This window comes from Passer domesticus, chromosome 3, assembly GCF_036417665.1.
Source record: "Passer domesticus isolate bPasDom1 chromosome 3, bPasDom1.hap1, whole genome shotgun sequence".
NCBI lineage: Eukaryota > Metazoa > Chordata > Aves > Passeriformes > Passeridae > Passer > Passer domesticus.
Window position 1 is genome coordinate 102,472,301 of NC_087476.1, and position 16,369 is coordinate 102,488,669.

Consider the following 16,369-nt stretch of genomic DNA (forward strand, 5'->3'; position numbering starts at 1 on the left):
CAGCCTACAGCTTCCTCACAAGATGAGGTGGAGGGCAGGCACTGATGTCTTGTCTCTGTGATGACCAGTGACAGGATTCAAGGAATGGCAGGAAGCTAAGTCAGGGGAATGAATTAGGGAATTGAACATTAGGGAAAGGTTTTTCACCCAGAGAATTGCTTGGCCCTGGGACAGGCTAAGCAGGGCAGTGGTCATAGCACCAGCCTGATGGAGTTCAAGACATGTTTGGACAATGCTCTCAGGCACATGGTGTGACCCTGGGAGTGTCCTGTGGAGGGCCAGGAATTGGACTCAATGATCCTTGTCAGGATGAATGTCAGGACATTATACAGCTCTATGATCTAGCAGCTTTCTCTGTTGTATTTGATTTATGATTTTTTCACCCAGACCTTCAGGCTTCACAGATAGTCAATTTATTCCCTAGGTTTCTACAAACAGGTCCAAAATATCTTTAATGCTGTAGAAGGTAAAAAAAGGAAATGAGTTGGGGTCAAGGTAATGCATGTAATGCTTCTATGACAAGCTTTCCAAAATTGTTCATGGCTTGCAACAATGTTCAAGTATTCACTGAGAGTAAGGAATAGGGCTGCCTACCAAACTTCAGACTCCATATACTTACTGAATACTTAATATCTTTCCTCTAGAAAAAAACCCACAAAATATCGCATATGTATATGCAATAAAATATTATGATGTAACACATTTATGAGGGATTAAACATTGATTTTTACCAGCAATGGTCTTCTGTTAAAGGAAATTAATGACAGTACTTTAAGTGAGATCAAAACTTTCCAGTTGATACAAAATGCTGTCTTAATAAAAAGAGAATTTTAGAGCCAAAGAAATTGGCAAGTTTACTTTGGTGGAGAGGAAGCATTACTACATTGATTTAAACAGTGTTTTTCATTAAGGAACATACAAGACTGCATACAGTTCACAAGTCAGTTAAGTTAAAAGATTGGAGAGGAAAAATTAAAAATACAGAGAAGGAAATAAAGAGCAGAATAAACTAATGTTTAGAAAATTACAGTCAATAGTTCTACAAATACAGTCTGAAAAATCTAGTCATAGATTTTAATGGACAAGAAAATAGTTCCCCGCCCAATGTAGTGATATAATTAATCAATTATTAATTTTTTAACCTGGACTGCACTCCAGGTTTTAAATGGACAGTCCCAGATAAGTGCAGTGTGAGCATGGATGTATCCCAGCTGGAAATGCTGACTACATCCCTGGGTGCCGCTCCAGCCAGCCATCTTTACAGGAAGAACTTTGCAAATATAGTCAAACATACACTAGTGCAGCATTGTCTCATGGACACAAAGTTCTGCAGAGGCTCATGTTTCTGCATTTAAGAAAACATGGATCAGGTTCATATTGCTCCCCAGTCCTGGAGCTGGACTGAGGATACCACTTCCATGGTGCATAAACCTCAAACAGAGGGATCATATTAGGGACATGTGTTCATAGATGTAACCATTAGAACATCTTTTTAGCCACATCTATTTTATGTGGATTTCTGCTGTTAAATTTGCATTCTGTCATGAATGACATACATTATTTCACCATTTTTTATGTCAAACTGTTTAGGTCTACCTACATTAAAAATAATAATTTATTTGCAATATTTACCTACTCCTTAAAAACTGAACAGATGTAGAACATTCAATTTATTACTAAATGCATCATGACTTGATTATTTGTGAGCTGAAAATGAGCTTGGGCATATAAAAGTCTCTGAAAAAGTAGTGTACCTATCTCTCAAAGGGATCATTAAGTCTCCTGTTCTGAATACCACTCAGAGACATGAGAAGAAGGCACAGTAGGGCTGAGATCCATACATCTGGACTTTGTTGTAGCAAGACTCACAGTTTATGCCAGTATCTGAAATCTGATCAGCCATATACATCTCCAGCTACAGTATGACCATATAATTTTTGTTAGGAGTATAAAAAACCCCAGACCTGGCACTTATGCAAACTCTTCTGACTTTCTCTGCCTTGCCTTTCGAGCAAGAAGTTTTTCCCAGGCAGCATCATACAACAGGCTAGTGGACTCTCTGCAGCCACAAAGTTCAAAATTCAGGTAGAATTGCTTTATCAATAACTATCATCAGATTTTCTTTGATTTTCCTTTCCAACTTCCCTGTCCCCCTTCCTGCAGACTTGAAATAATATTTACACAAATCGTTAACTGTCCTTGCTGCCATTTACAAAATATGTGAAATGTGGGGAGTAAAGCTCCTTTCTGGAACACAGCAATACTCCTCTTCAGCTGTTTTTACTGTAACATTCACCCAGAGAGCATCTGAAGTTAAGTTGCAAGAAATTTGTTCTCAGGGAGAAGGGAATTATTAATGTGCTAGCTCTAGAGAAGAGTAACAGGGTGGGTGGTGAAGTGAGGTTACTGTGAAGTGAGCTCAAAGATGGTCACTCAATTCAAGCAGTTATATAAACCATAAAGGACCACCCTTGCCTTGAAAACAGCAGTGTGGTCTTTTCTGTTGTTCAGTGCTAGTCATGGGTGATGGGAGAACAAGAGAGTCTTACAGTCTTGTTGCAGTTTTCTAATTGATCTGGACTTTGGTTAATCTAAATTAATGAAGTTATTCTTTGCTCATTACACATTATTACTGAAGTTTGGGAAATGGCAATTAGGAACAGAATAGACAGCAGTAAATGGTAGCTACACAGATGAGTCAGCAAGGTGGCCCATGTGTTGGAAAAGACAAAAGGACCAATGAAGGGCAAATAAGGATGAAAATATTTATTTCTATGTCTAATGAAGAATGAATATAAACAGTTTAGTTTTTCAGTCTCACCCTCAGACAGGCAGATATGCTCCATTGCCTCCCTTATTAATACAGTGACTCCAAATGCATATAAGTACAGACTTTGATTAGGTTAAATACCAAAGGATATGGGACTAGATCAAATCTTGAATGCATCCTTAAATAAATGAAAGAAAAGGATAAGAAATATTGTAAAAAATAATCAAAACAGTTATTTTTAAACAGACTGTAAGCCATATGATATAATAAGTATAAAAATACTTGTTTTAAGTAAAACTGGCAAGTGTTAAAAGTCCAATCTCTTCAAGAACAGAGGTTAGCAAGTGTTTTAAGAAAAAATCTCAAGAAACTTATATATTATACAGGAATTTGTTGATACTTTGAGAAAAAAATAGATGTATATTAGAAGATACTGGCATGAAGGTTTACTGTTTTTTGTGAACACTTCTCCTCCACTATTACTGCTGAAATCAGTAAGTGTTTTGCAAATATAGCTGAAAGATTTCCAAAGGCTCTGCCTACCACTCCTGTTAGATTGCAGTGCTGGACAGACATGGATTACTTCCAGCATTAATATGTTTTTGGCATTCACCTTACCCACAGAGATCACCCTTTAATTTTTAGCAGTAATCATAAGCAAGGTATCATTTACATGCAGGCATGTGGTACAAGGGGAAATGGATACTTCCCATTGCCTGTAATAGGACCAGACCCAGAAATTTTAATATATCAATGACGCAAATTTGACAAGTAAGTTCTAATGGCAACTCAAAAGCATGTAAGCCAGATCTTCAAAGTTCTTAAGAACTGACTTGAAGTCATCAATATTTACAAATCTTTGTTAAATTCTCTTGGATTTTAAGTGAAATGTGTTTTGTTTAGTCTTCCCACAGGACTTGTGTGAGGCTTGGGTTGTTTTGTTCTTTTTAACGAAGACGGATGCTCACATGAGTACAGGACTTTACACCTTAAGAAAGTCCCACAAATAAAAACCCACAACAAAAGCATTTTCCTACTAAATATGCCTACATTCACAGAATACTTACAGGAGTAATCAACCCTTAAACACAATAAAAATGGAGGGCTACAGGTATGTTTATCCCATTTCACTCAGAAAGGGTCTATATTTGTTTAAGACGCAGTCCAAATATTTCCCTGCTGAAGGAAGTCTGACATGCAAATTAATCCTTTCTCTTTGTACTGAGTGAAATGCAGGATACACTACAAGGATCCAAGCATTCTAGTACAGATAGCTGTATTACAGAAAGCAACATTATGTATTGCTTGCCTAGAGCTAGACCTGCTTACCTAGAGAAATTGGGATATGACCAGCTTTCCAGGCCTCTTAGGAGTGGTTATACTGAAAAGAGAAAGGAGAGAAGATTGAGTTTAACTGAACCACAGTATTACGATTCACCAACTGTTTGTTCATTCCTTGCAGTGTTCAGAAACTCTTAAGCGATTGCCTTAAATGTCTCCCAGCTGTCCATTCTGACATCCCAATTTACTACCACACCCCTCTGCCAGGATCCCTCTTCTCTTTGGCCCCACCAGCAGTTCTGACCTTTATTAACTTGCAGAGGTGCAACATGGAAACAGAAAGTGAAACAACCAGGCAAAACAAGTTAATATTTTCTCTACAGGAGAGGCACTGGGAAATGCCAAACTCCCTCCATAGGAACTAAGGAGAAATTATGATTGTAATTTTTGAATGGTAACACTGATCACACTGAAAACTCTAGCTAGGTTGTGATGCCAATGTGCCAAAAGCCCTTTAGGCCCAGCTGCACGAATTCTAGCAATCACTGCCTCAGGGAGTTTATAGCCTGAATCAGATAGGTGTGGTAACACACAACTTGCCTCAAAAGAGATGAAAACTGTTAGAGATGAGTGAGGCACTTAGAGGCAAAAAAAGCTGATCTGGGTGACTGGCAGCAGGGCCTATTCTTTTGGTAGGTTCAAGTGTGTAAAGAGTACTTGTAGTATAACAAAAATAAAGATTTGCTTTCAGCAAAAAGCAAAGGGGATTGCTTTCAGCAAAGAGCAAAAGGCTACATATTGCAGCATATATGTGTTATTCTGCATCTTGCCTTTAAACTTGGGACAGTGATCAAAGCTCTTCCACACCTCCTTCTTTATTTGTAAAATAAAATAACTAGCTTAAAAAAAATATGTCACTGCCATTGAAATGGTATATAAGGAATATAACATCTGTTATACTTCAGCATCAATTTACAATAATATATGCTGGTTTTCTGGTTTTAAACATCAAGTTTAATAAATATAATAACCTTAAAAACATTCTGAAGTAAAATAATCTAGATCAAAGAGAAATGCAGAAACAAGAAAATGTACAAAAGAGAAAAAGAGAAAGAAAATATGGAATTTTCCTTTTAAGTTACTTTGCCATGTAATTTTTTTTCTGTTTACATACACTGTCTTTCAATAGACATTATGAGATTTCATCTTACTTATTATATATCATAACACATATTAAGGAGTAACATAACTATGGGGTTTTTTTAAAGTATTTTTTGTATGGTGTAATTTATGAAAATCTCTGTGCCCACAAATATAGATCTGATGCTCACATTTGAGCTTTGTTTCAACTCTATGAAGCCATTCAAGAAACAGAGGGCAAACGTGAAAGTTCTTAGGTCATTGTCCTGATACAGAAGCTACTCAGATTTCCAAACCCCAGCTATGGTTTTTAATTGGATGTTTACTGGGTAGGTGTAAATAAACAGTTGTCTTAAGTTAGAGAACTGCATGTAAGTGAATGAGTAGATAAAATGCTATTTCCTAGCACCTTCAGAAAATACAAAGGTTAAGACTTCATTACAAGTTACATAGGAGATCAGAGTTTTCCTCCAAGTTTTTCTAATATTTTATCCCACCTCATAAGGCTTAGGCATTTGAGTTGCTCTGATTCATTCTTTATCTAAAAGGAGAATAATAGAGGTGCTGCTTGTAACCTTGCAAAGAAAGAACAGAAATATTGAGGTGTGGCCCCAATTACTGTTGTGGGCTTTAGTAAAGAAAAGAGAAGTCATGGATGTGTCAGCTGTTAAAATTGTTTGTTAAATGCAAGTGGCCAGATGGTTTATTATCATCCATGCTTAGTATTGATCTCAAAATGTAGTCTCAATCTGTGAGAAATGTATTGAATTTTTTGCTTGACTTCTTTTCTTTCTCTGATTTCATTTAAACTAAATGTCAACCATATAAACTTTTTTCCCTTCAGGCTTGTCATGATTTTGCTCATTCTCTTGTCAGATGATTTCTAAGGAGATTTGCAATACTGAACACAAGAGCATTATTTTTATCTTGCATTTGCCACTATCTTCAACTTGGTATTGTCAAGCCACAGCCAGACTCTTCAATCTGTGCTGAGACAAATGCAGTCTCTGCTCTGTTGTAGCAGCACCAAGAAGGGAGTAGCAAAGAAAACATCTTCCACAGTCAACTCTTTATCTTCTCCCTAAGATATCTCTCATATGCACAGTTGTTTGGTGAGCAGTATGCATGGCTAGGTACGCAACTTGTGCCAAGTATCTGAATATTTAATTTAGTGTAGACCAGACTTCTAGAAAGAACAGGGTGAGAAGCCAATGAAAGATCTTGAATTTCTCTTCTGTCTCACTAACAGAAGGCTATGACAGAAAGCTATAGCAGAAAGTGCTTTTGGGTCTGTTTTCCTTCATTAAAATGTCAAATTATACAGGTCTCTTGAAATAAGGTTTAGGACCAGGGGTGAAAGGAAGAAGACTACACTGCTAGAAGATTACAAAAATAAGATGTTTTCTGCCTTCCACCCCAAGCTTACACTGTTTTAGCTTTCAATTTCAAAATATAGCAGCCCTGTGAAAAGTCTCCTGGTTTCCTCTTTGGAGGGGGAATAGCAGCTGTGTGAGGTAGCAATCCTAAACAGTACCTCCAAAAAGCCGTGTGCACTCCCACTATTTAGAAAATCTCTGCAGGGTCAGAGTACTCGGAGGTCATGAGTATTTGTAGTCCATCTCCAAGCTAGCACGTGAATCACTGTATCCTAAAAATTGCCAGGCTTCTCTGCCCAAATCTGGACAAAAACTATGTACAAGAGACCCTTTCTCTCCCCTTCCAGGTGATCCTGCTCTTGTGACAGCTTCTTGCTCAGACTGAGCAGCACTGATCCTGCCTGTAAGGGATAAAGATATGCATATTGAACACATGCGTGTCTTTATGCCTTGCAGGCAGGATCAATGAATAATTTTCAACAGAATAATTTTCTATCTAATCTTGTTTGAATATTTGCTGTATAACAGTAAACCCTTATAATTTGACAGCTGTGTAGGATTGTGTTATTCAAATTCCCGTTTAGTTAGAAGAGGAGATTGATAAATAAGTTGATAACTTTGTTTTCCTCATAAGAAATTGATATTTTAAAGTAATTTAAATTGCTTATGAAAAAAATTATGCAACAGGAAAATACCTTCAAGACCACAGTCAAGGTAAGAGGCACTGAGAACTGGTTATTAAAAGTCATTAATAAAAAAAGCACCTACTTTCTCAAGTTTAAGCACATTATTGCTGTACAGAGATCCTTTATTTCAACTAGATCTGTTAAATTTTACAACTATCTACATAAACTTTATCCAAACTTCTGTTAGCCACCCCAAACATTAATTTTAGAAAATATTTTTTATGGAGCTATTTAGTGATAATTTATCTTAATTGGAGTGGAGATGGGGAACTGTAAATTAGGTGTTTTAATATATTGGGTTTCCTGTGGTACTTCTGAGTTGTGTTTTATTATTTGTTAACATATAGACTCTCAATTCTTTTTCTTAGATACACTTTTTACTGTAAATACTTTTTTCATTTATTGTGATTAACTTTTCTCCATTGTAACTAAGAGATTGGCTCAGCTATATTGTTCCTTATGTTTTGGATATTAATTTCGCACACAGCTGGAAATAAGTGCTTTAGGGAATATTTAGCTAGAAAGGCATTAAATCTAAGACCATAGGTTTAAGACATTGAAATATTAGGTCTAATATTAAGAATTTAGAAAAAGGAAATGAGGTCTGATTTTGTTCCCACCAAAGAAGTGTAACTGACTTATATTTTCAAGGCTAAAGATTAAGTTGAAATGGCACTGTGACCAGATTCAAACTGCCCACTTAGTAGGCTGGGCTTTGGAATAGCTGCTGCATCAGCAGGGCTGTCCTAAACAACAGGGAGGCTGGGAGCAATAGATGAGCAGCACAAGCTCAAAAGGTGAGTATTGTGGATGCAGGAAGATTGGACTTGTTGTTTAGGTGAAATAAAGCACGGTGACGAAAGTGGTGGCACCTTAGTGGGAGACACGGCTCTATCACAAAAGCCAGACAAGGATCTGCAACTAGAACCAGAAGTGTCAGTGGGTGTTATTTATGTTGATAAACTGACAGTGTTTTTTGGGAGATGATAAAAATGCTGCTATTTTAATATTTGAAACCATCTCTGGTCATACAGATGACTGTCTCTTTGCAGCAGCAGAGCCAAGAACTTCATTCACCTTGGTGCAGCACTTAGGCTCTCACGTAATATCATTGATAGCTACAGGATCTATGCACCTCATCTCACCTCAGCTTTATTCGGGACTGTAAAGACTGTAAAAGAATGTATTGATGCATCCTAAATCTAAAGAAAAGTTTAGGATGGAAAAAAGCAAGGAGTATGAGTTCATTATATCTTCCATACAAGGTACAGACATGGCATTTCTTTAGATGCCTGAGGTACCTCATCTTGAAGATCTGAAGGTAGTTGGTTTCCTTCATGCCACTATACCACTCATGAAACTCCAGAGGAAATCAGATGAACTTTTCTTGCAGGACCCCAGATGATCCCCAGCCCACATCTGTCCTCAGTCCTCAGAGACACCTGCAAGGGGGAGTGGGAGGCATTATGACTAATTCTCCTTTTGCACTACTGGAAATGTTTTCTCTTGTACTAAAATGAAAACAAGTCCAATTAAAATGGACTATACCAATAAACAGAGAACACACATCAACAGTTGAGTGATTATGTAGGGCAAAAGAGTGTGGTAGCCAACTGACTGCAATATGCTGTACTAAATTTAGTTCCTATATCATACACACAGGTAGGTGGTATGTACTGCAGTCAGTTACCTTGGACTTGTTTGCTATCTTATTGATTAGGTGCTCAGGTCTGAGCTGTTGTAAATTCTTTTACTTCTCCATACATACTGTCAAATATGATGCCTGGAGAGCTCATAGCTACAGTTAATTTTAATAAATAAAAAAATAAATGGTTTCTTTTCTCAGTGTTCATTTATTCAGTTCTTCTTTTCCACTGCCTACTGCTTTTGGAGCAGACTCATGAGCAGTGCAATGTGCATTTAAATTGTTATTGCTCCACTGTTGTAAGAGCTGTGTCTATCAGCTGAAGTGAATCACTAACACTACCTTATGATTTAATTTACAGTTATTTTTCATATAATTAAAAAATGTGCATGGCACAAATATATGACTGACCAGATTTACAATCTCTCATTCATGCTGGGGAAAATACCCACAGAACTATCATCATTCACGTATGCATTCAATACTTTGCATGACAGGCTTTCCAAATGTTATACGTATAAAGCAATAATCACTCCGTGGCAAGATTAGTTTGGAATTTTTTCCCAGCATGTTCATAACAACAATAACAAAACCAACACTGATAAATAACTGAATGGCAGAGAGAATTTTAAACAGTTCTGAGAGTGGCCTCCAATGCATTTTTTTATATATTTTATTATTTTTCAACTGCTTCTGCTAAATTTTGAATGTTTTAGTTATCCTTCCATGTTTTCAGAGCACTTGGTGTGCACTCAATTTTTATTGCTTAAAAATATTTTCAATTTATATTGAAAATATAATACAAGATGCAGAGTTGGTTCAACTTGTTGTGAGGTTGTTCTTTCCACTATTAGATACTCTTGATTTTGCTAAACTCTTACCCTCTCACTTCAAGCTGAGTTATCATACTTTTTAAGAAATAATTCAGATATAACTATTTAGTTGTTTCTGAGAATAACAAAAACAACTTGTTATTTGGTCAATTTTAAGTAAAATCAAGCAAAATTTAATAACTGTTGTGTTCCAGTATATAGTTCTACAGGCTTTTCATCAAGGGCTTCAAATTTTGTGAAGAAACAGTATTTGCTTTCTATTTCTTTTGGTGTTCATAAGCAGGAAATCATAAGTAAATCATAAGCATTGGAAAGATTTCTGTACTGAAAGATGTAGATTTTCATATAACTACACATTTATAATGCATAATGTAAAGTCTAAATTGACTGTAGCATCTGCAGCTGATAAGAAATAGGCAGTTCTGACAGCTGTAGACTGAAATGGGTCAGGAACATGTGCCAAAAACATGGCAATAATTCTGTAATGCAGGAAGGAGAAATAAAGTTGCCATAAAGGTGGAAAGGGAGAGAGAATAGCTGGAACCACAGAGGATGAGACAGTTTTAAGAAGAATCAGAGAACAGGCGGAAATGAGGTGCCTGGAAGGATGAGACTGACATTGGACCCTGCATCTCCCAGCACAGGTGTAACCACCTGTGCCACTGGCCAAGGCAGAGATACTGTGGGCTATGCATGTAATTACAAAGCATCTGAGAACGCATGCACCAAGGCCTGCCAGCCAAATTTTATTCTGCCATTTCTCATCTTACACCTTTCTAAGTAGCAGAAGACATAATTTGACTAATATAATGTTAATTCATAATTCTAAAAAAATTATATACATATATACACAGAGCCAGACTACATAATAAGAAATATTTTTGTGGAATAAAACAACTAGATCTACACTAAATAAAGAGAGTAGTATGAAGGATGTGTAGCAGCATTACACACACAGAAGGCCTGGGTTTCCAAAGGATTGAAGCTTCTATTTGTCTCTATTTTAGTAGAAGATCCTACCAGCGCAGCAAGCAGCTTTTCACGGCTTACAGCTGTGCACTTTAATGCCACCTAATTATTTTCTTCTACACAACTCACAAATTCATAGACTATCCACCTGGCAGATGTAGGCAAAACATTGGTTTGCAACAGTCCTGAAATTTCTCTAAATTACAAGTGCAGCAGATCAACACAAATCTGGCAGAGAACCTGCAGTGGTTCTAAAGCTGTCCTGTGTCCCACTTCAGACAGGACAAATGCTGCATCCAGGAAGACCTCTGATAATACTTTCCTCTCCACTCAAGTTAAAATGAATTCTCATTGTCTGGTCAGGAGCAGACAATTAGCATAACCTCCCCTCCTTAGGCCAACAGTTTTCTAAGAGCTCTGCATAATTTTGCCTTTTTTTTTTTGCTTAGGCCATTATATGGGACAGCTTAATGAGAGAAGTACGGATGCAGTAGGTTTCTGTGTAATAAATTAAAAAAAAAAAAAAACCAAAACCAAAATGTGGAAAAATTATAATAAATAATAGCTGGAACAGGAGCTGCCACAAATGTGATATACAAATATTACAACCTTAGTGGGCAAGGTGAAGCATTAAGGGGAATGAGAGAATTATAAAGCTGAAGCTCAGTGGTAAAACCAAGAAAGTAATGTACTGGGAAGCATGGTAAGGAGGTTATTTGCATAAGGGGGTCACATATTAGCAACCCTAAAGCATCCAAACAAAACTTAATTTAGAATGATCAAATTCTCTGAGGGGTCAGTGAGAGATGTTTCTCCAGAAGAAACATCAGAGACCAACAAGGAGACCTTACTAAGACCCTGTTATGTCATCTTGTCTCTTAGACTATACTAGTAAATCCATTCTCCTCTGGCTTGTTTTGCAAATAATAAAATTAAAACTTCTTTCCAGCAAATAATAAAATCTCCTTTATTACTGTATTAGAGGTGTAATTATTACATTTACAGTATTGTGCTTTGGTAGAGTCTGTTTTCCTCAAAGAGTTTTAGACAAAGTCAAATATTTGTTTTCTCTGGGATCTTGTCTGGCAATTGAAGGCAACATTTGTCTTCACATTTAAATGTGAAAATTAGGTCTAAAATCACATCTACGCAGGAAGCATTATTTAGTTACTGAGTAGTGAGTATTAATATGTCTTCACAAACCCTGAAGCATGCTGTGGCTCTTTTTCAATTCTGAAAGGACAGGAGGGATGTGACTGGAGAGGCAAATTAAAAGTGTGTAGTGTCATGCTCAGTTATTATGAGCTTTATTTTTTCCTCTGTGGATGGCAGACTTAATATTTTAGTGATGTTCTAAAGAAATAGCACTTACTTCTTGTTCTCCTACTGCCCTACTTTCTCACCTTTTTTACTATGTTCAGCCTTTTTCTCCTTTTCTCTACATATTACATCACAAATCTACAATCTGCCTTCTACAGCTTCAATTTAATCACAGGTCAGACAGAAGATTATTGACTTTTCTGCTGTATCACAATTCAAGATGTAGACTCTAATAAGTCTGGAAACCTTGCGTCAGGTGATGGTTCCAGCAGCTAGTGATTTTATGGAACTTGTTCCTGTGGTCATTTCAGTGCAGGGAAAAAGGAATTCTCTCTGATCTACTGGTGTCTCTGCTTGAAGAAGACTGTCAGCCAGCTTGTGTTTCACAAGTTTTGTAATTGCTTTGTGTAAGTCCCAGGCTCTGATTTTGAAAAGTTTGTCTGTAGGTATAGAAAAGTCTGTAAATATTTTCATGAAAGAGGAAAAATGTCCCAAGAAAATATTGCAGAGGACAACCTCATTCTGTTCTGAATAGTTTCTTGAAGATGAGAGGAGTCATTATGGAATTTGTGGCTTGTTCGTTTTTCGTTAGGTTCCTTTTTTACTTGCTTGTTTTGGTTTTTTGGGTTTTTTTTTTCCTCACTTGTTTTGTTTTTTTGGGGTTTTTTTTCCTCTCCTTGGAGGCGATATAGTGCTTCAATCTGCAGCACCCAGTAACATACCAAGAAAGAAGAGTAATTCTAAAGGCAGACATAGGCAATATTACTACATGAAAAAGCTGTCTGAAGAACTTCTCAGCCTTGCTTTTAGCTTTTCAAAGACTAAGAAAGATTTGTTTCTGTTGTGAATGACTGTTTTATGATCTCTTAAAGAATCACCAGCAAAGTTATCAGTGAAAACAGGTCTAATATAAAAGCAACAGCACAAGAAAGTTTATTGGCAAGGTTCACTCTCTTACTAGATGGTTAAGGCACACTGAGGAAAAGCAAACAAAAATCCAGAGACAATCCATCCAAACTGAAATAAAGGCCCAACAGCACTTCAACTTAACAGCACCTTAACTTATCAGCATTTGATTTACTCAATTCATAACTTATAACTTATGTTTAACAATTTAGCAACAGATTCATGTAGTATTTACAATACCACAAGAGTTACTTACTTGCTGACCTAACTTACCTATGAATCTGAAGTAATTAAGAATGTAGGAGAGCAGCATTCCTTGTACATTCACCATAGCATGTGCACGCTTTCATGCACAGAGGCATGAAGAGTCTGTATGAGGTACCTGTGAAAAGTTCCCCTTGAAGGTAGTGAAATACTGATTTCAGCTGTCTTTGCAACTTCTCAGCAGGCAAAGGCTTGAGCCTTGAGGAATGGGGCTGTCAGAGCAAGATCTGTGGCTGTTTGGCAGCCTCTGAACCCAGCAAACCTGAGAGCTGCTGGCTTTGGGGGCCCCCACTCAGAGGGGCTTTGCTGGTCCTGCCACAGCCCTCCAGGAGAGCCCAAAGGACCCTTGTCAATGGGATTGCAAGAGACTGGGCTTTAGTCATAACAGTGAAGTGTTATGAACACTCATCCTGGACACACTTCAGGCCAGAAACTTCGTTTGAAATTTTGAGAACAAAAACATTATCCTGCTTGCATTGTTATTCAGGCAAAAAATAGTCTCCAAGGCTGTTCATTAAAAAAACAAAACAAAACCAAAACCAAAACAAACAAACAAACAAAAAAAAACCAAAAAACAAAAAAACAACACCACCAAGAACAGGAGCTTATTAGACAACACCAGTTCCTGGGAACAGACACCATTTCTGATAAGCTCAAGAGGAGCTCAGCTCAGGTGCTGTTCATCAAGTCTGAACCTAATGAGCTTGGGGTGGGGAGGATGCACCACTAGAGTTTTGTTTCTTTATTTACGTTTAAATAAAATTTGAAACACTTTCACTACATTTGATGTTTGATAATATTAAGATGTATTTCTCTTGTTTATAATAAAACATGAATATTTTGTATTATAAACTGAAATTCTGCTTTTAATATGACTGTATATCAAAATTCCTCAAATAATCAAATTTATAAGCGTGGGTTATGAGTTTTGGGTTTTAGCTTTTAATACTGGTTTTAAATGAGTCAAACTTGATAATAAACTCTTGCTATTTACATGAATGAATGAATAAATAAATAAATAAATAAATAAATCTTGTTAAAGTATCAGGAAAACAAGTTTATCATACATACTGATAATCATAGCTGTAACCACATTCCAGACAGCTTTTTCATTTTCTTCTCTCTTCAGTGTTCTGAAAATCTTCACTTCTTAAGGGGTGAAGAAGAAGTTTCAATCAATCAATCAGTCAAGTAATACTCTAGGACTTGGCTAGGTATCACTGAGGGATAAATACATTTATTTGCCCCTAGTGTGATACAGATGCTCGGAAATCACTTCTGATTGACCCTGATTTTAATCAGGACAAAAAAAACTGGCTTGATTTTTTTTTTAATGACTGGTGTCATTAAAAATAAAAAGGTGCTGAAATCAATGCACTAACTGCCAAAGCTAGAAGAGCAGAAATGTGGTCAACCATGTTCTTTAATGTGATTTCCCAGCTGGATCAATATGTTTGGATAAAACATTCTGCAGTAAGCCAGTGTTTCACAATGTACTTTGTGGCATGTACCAGGTTCAGGCAAACAGGTTGATTTAATACAGCTTTGATTCCACCTAGGAATGTGGACTATGTTTAAGAAAATAATTTGTAATTCACCTTTAAGATCCCTGTGTCACTGAGGTGAATGAAAGAATGTCAGTGCTAAAACTATAAATGATAACAGAAAGCTTCAAAAGTCACTTTTTGGGGACCCTCTGAGACAAGAGGGTTTTAGTTAGCCAATCACCAAAACATCCTGCTTAATTCCTAACACAGTACTGACTGTTCTTGTAAGATTCCCTTAGATAAAGAATCAGTGAAACTTGGGCACCTTTTGACCATTTTACACATTTACCACATGCAAAAATTAAGTAATTATCATTTTAAGTAGCTTTAAGTATTGAAAATCTAACCTCAATTAACACCTAATTTCAGACAAAACACAAATTACAATCTAAAAATAAAATGATTGTAATATCCAAATTAAAAAAAAAATCAAAGTTCATCTGTTCTTCCCTCACAACAATGTCTTACTGTGGTCTTGGCAGGCAGTAGAAATTACACTTTATTAAGAAATACTTGTCATAAAGAGTTCAAGAAATACTTGGTTCTAACTGCCCATTTTAGAGGGCATATTGGCACAAGTTTGTCTGGGCTAGACAGATAACTAAAGCTTGATGAAGTAATTATGAAAGCTTTTTCTTCACAGGTGAAGCACCTCAAAAGTCCATAAGTGTCTAGATTTTATATAATCCAGTATTACACTAATGATCCTGCTATAAACTCAGTCTGCAAAACTAATAAAGTGCAAGAGGCAGGCAAACCTTGCATGCTGATTAACCAGCAACTCCTCAATAACTGCTTCTCAATTCTTTGGTAGTAAAATGGAAATAATTAAATGTGAGATGTGTAGATGATGAAACAATGAATCCAGCAAGGAGCCTGAGAAGCCCCTGTCTGCATCTCCTGGGTAATTACCTGTGCTGCAGCAAAGTATTGCAAGATCTTCCTCTGCCAGAAGGGATGTATTTCATGTTGCTGAACCACCAAGAGTGTTTTCAGCTGGGACAAACTCACAGGAGAAGCATGTAGAAAGATGGAAATACTGAAAGAAGATCTGTTTATCTACTACTGCAAGTACAGTGTGAACAAAGAACCCCTAAAGGATTTTGCCTTTTGAAAAATATACAAAAATTTTTTTTTTTTAGACCAAATTCATACAGTCTATATCAGCATAGCTCTCTCAAGTCTACAGGTATTTATTAGGTTATATTAAAGTGTCAACTGATTTAAAGGGACAGTGCTCTCTCTCTCTTTCAATTGCTTCCTCAAAAATAGCACAAACCTTTACCCAGACTTTAGGTCAGCCCTCTGGCTTACTGTGTGCTGTACAGCGATTAAAAACAACAATAACAAACAACAACAAAACCCCACAAACCACTGGGCTAGCTAAGATATTACCCTGCTTGCTATGGGAATCTTGATATGTCGTTGGACATTGATTTACACAGTCTGTAGCAGAACAGAGTTAGAAAGCATGTGAGAAGTGTTTTACTTTGAGGACTGGTTTTAAAAGAGAGGCTGCAAATAGAAAGAAACAAACTTCAGAAGGAAAACTGTCAGAAAAACAGGCAAAGCAGTAGACACCGTGAGAGCATTACACAGTGCTGATGGGAAGCCAACAAGCAGCACTTGAGG

At 36.8% G+C, this 16,369-nt stretch overlaps 1 long non-coding RNA gene across 1 annotated transcript; it reads right to left on the minus strand.

Moving 5' to 3' along the window:
* Nucleotides 1-4,099: 4,099 nt before the first annotated feature.
* On the minus strand, nucleotides 4,100-14,342 carry LOC135298214 (uncharacterized). Its single transcript, XR_010360227.1, has 4 exons — nucleotides 14,262-14,342; nucleotides 13,200-13,308; nucleotides 8,555-8,695; nucleotides 4,100-4,151 (listed from the first exon to the last, which is right to left on the minus strand). It is a non-coding gene; the product is annotated as an uncharacterized LOC135298214 (long non-coding RNA).
* Between the last annotated feature and the right edge of the window lie 2,027 nt (nucleotides 14,343-16,369).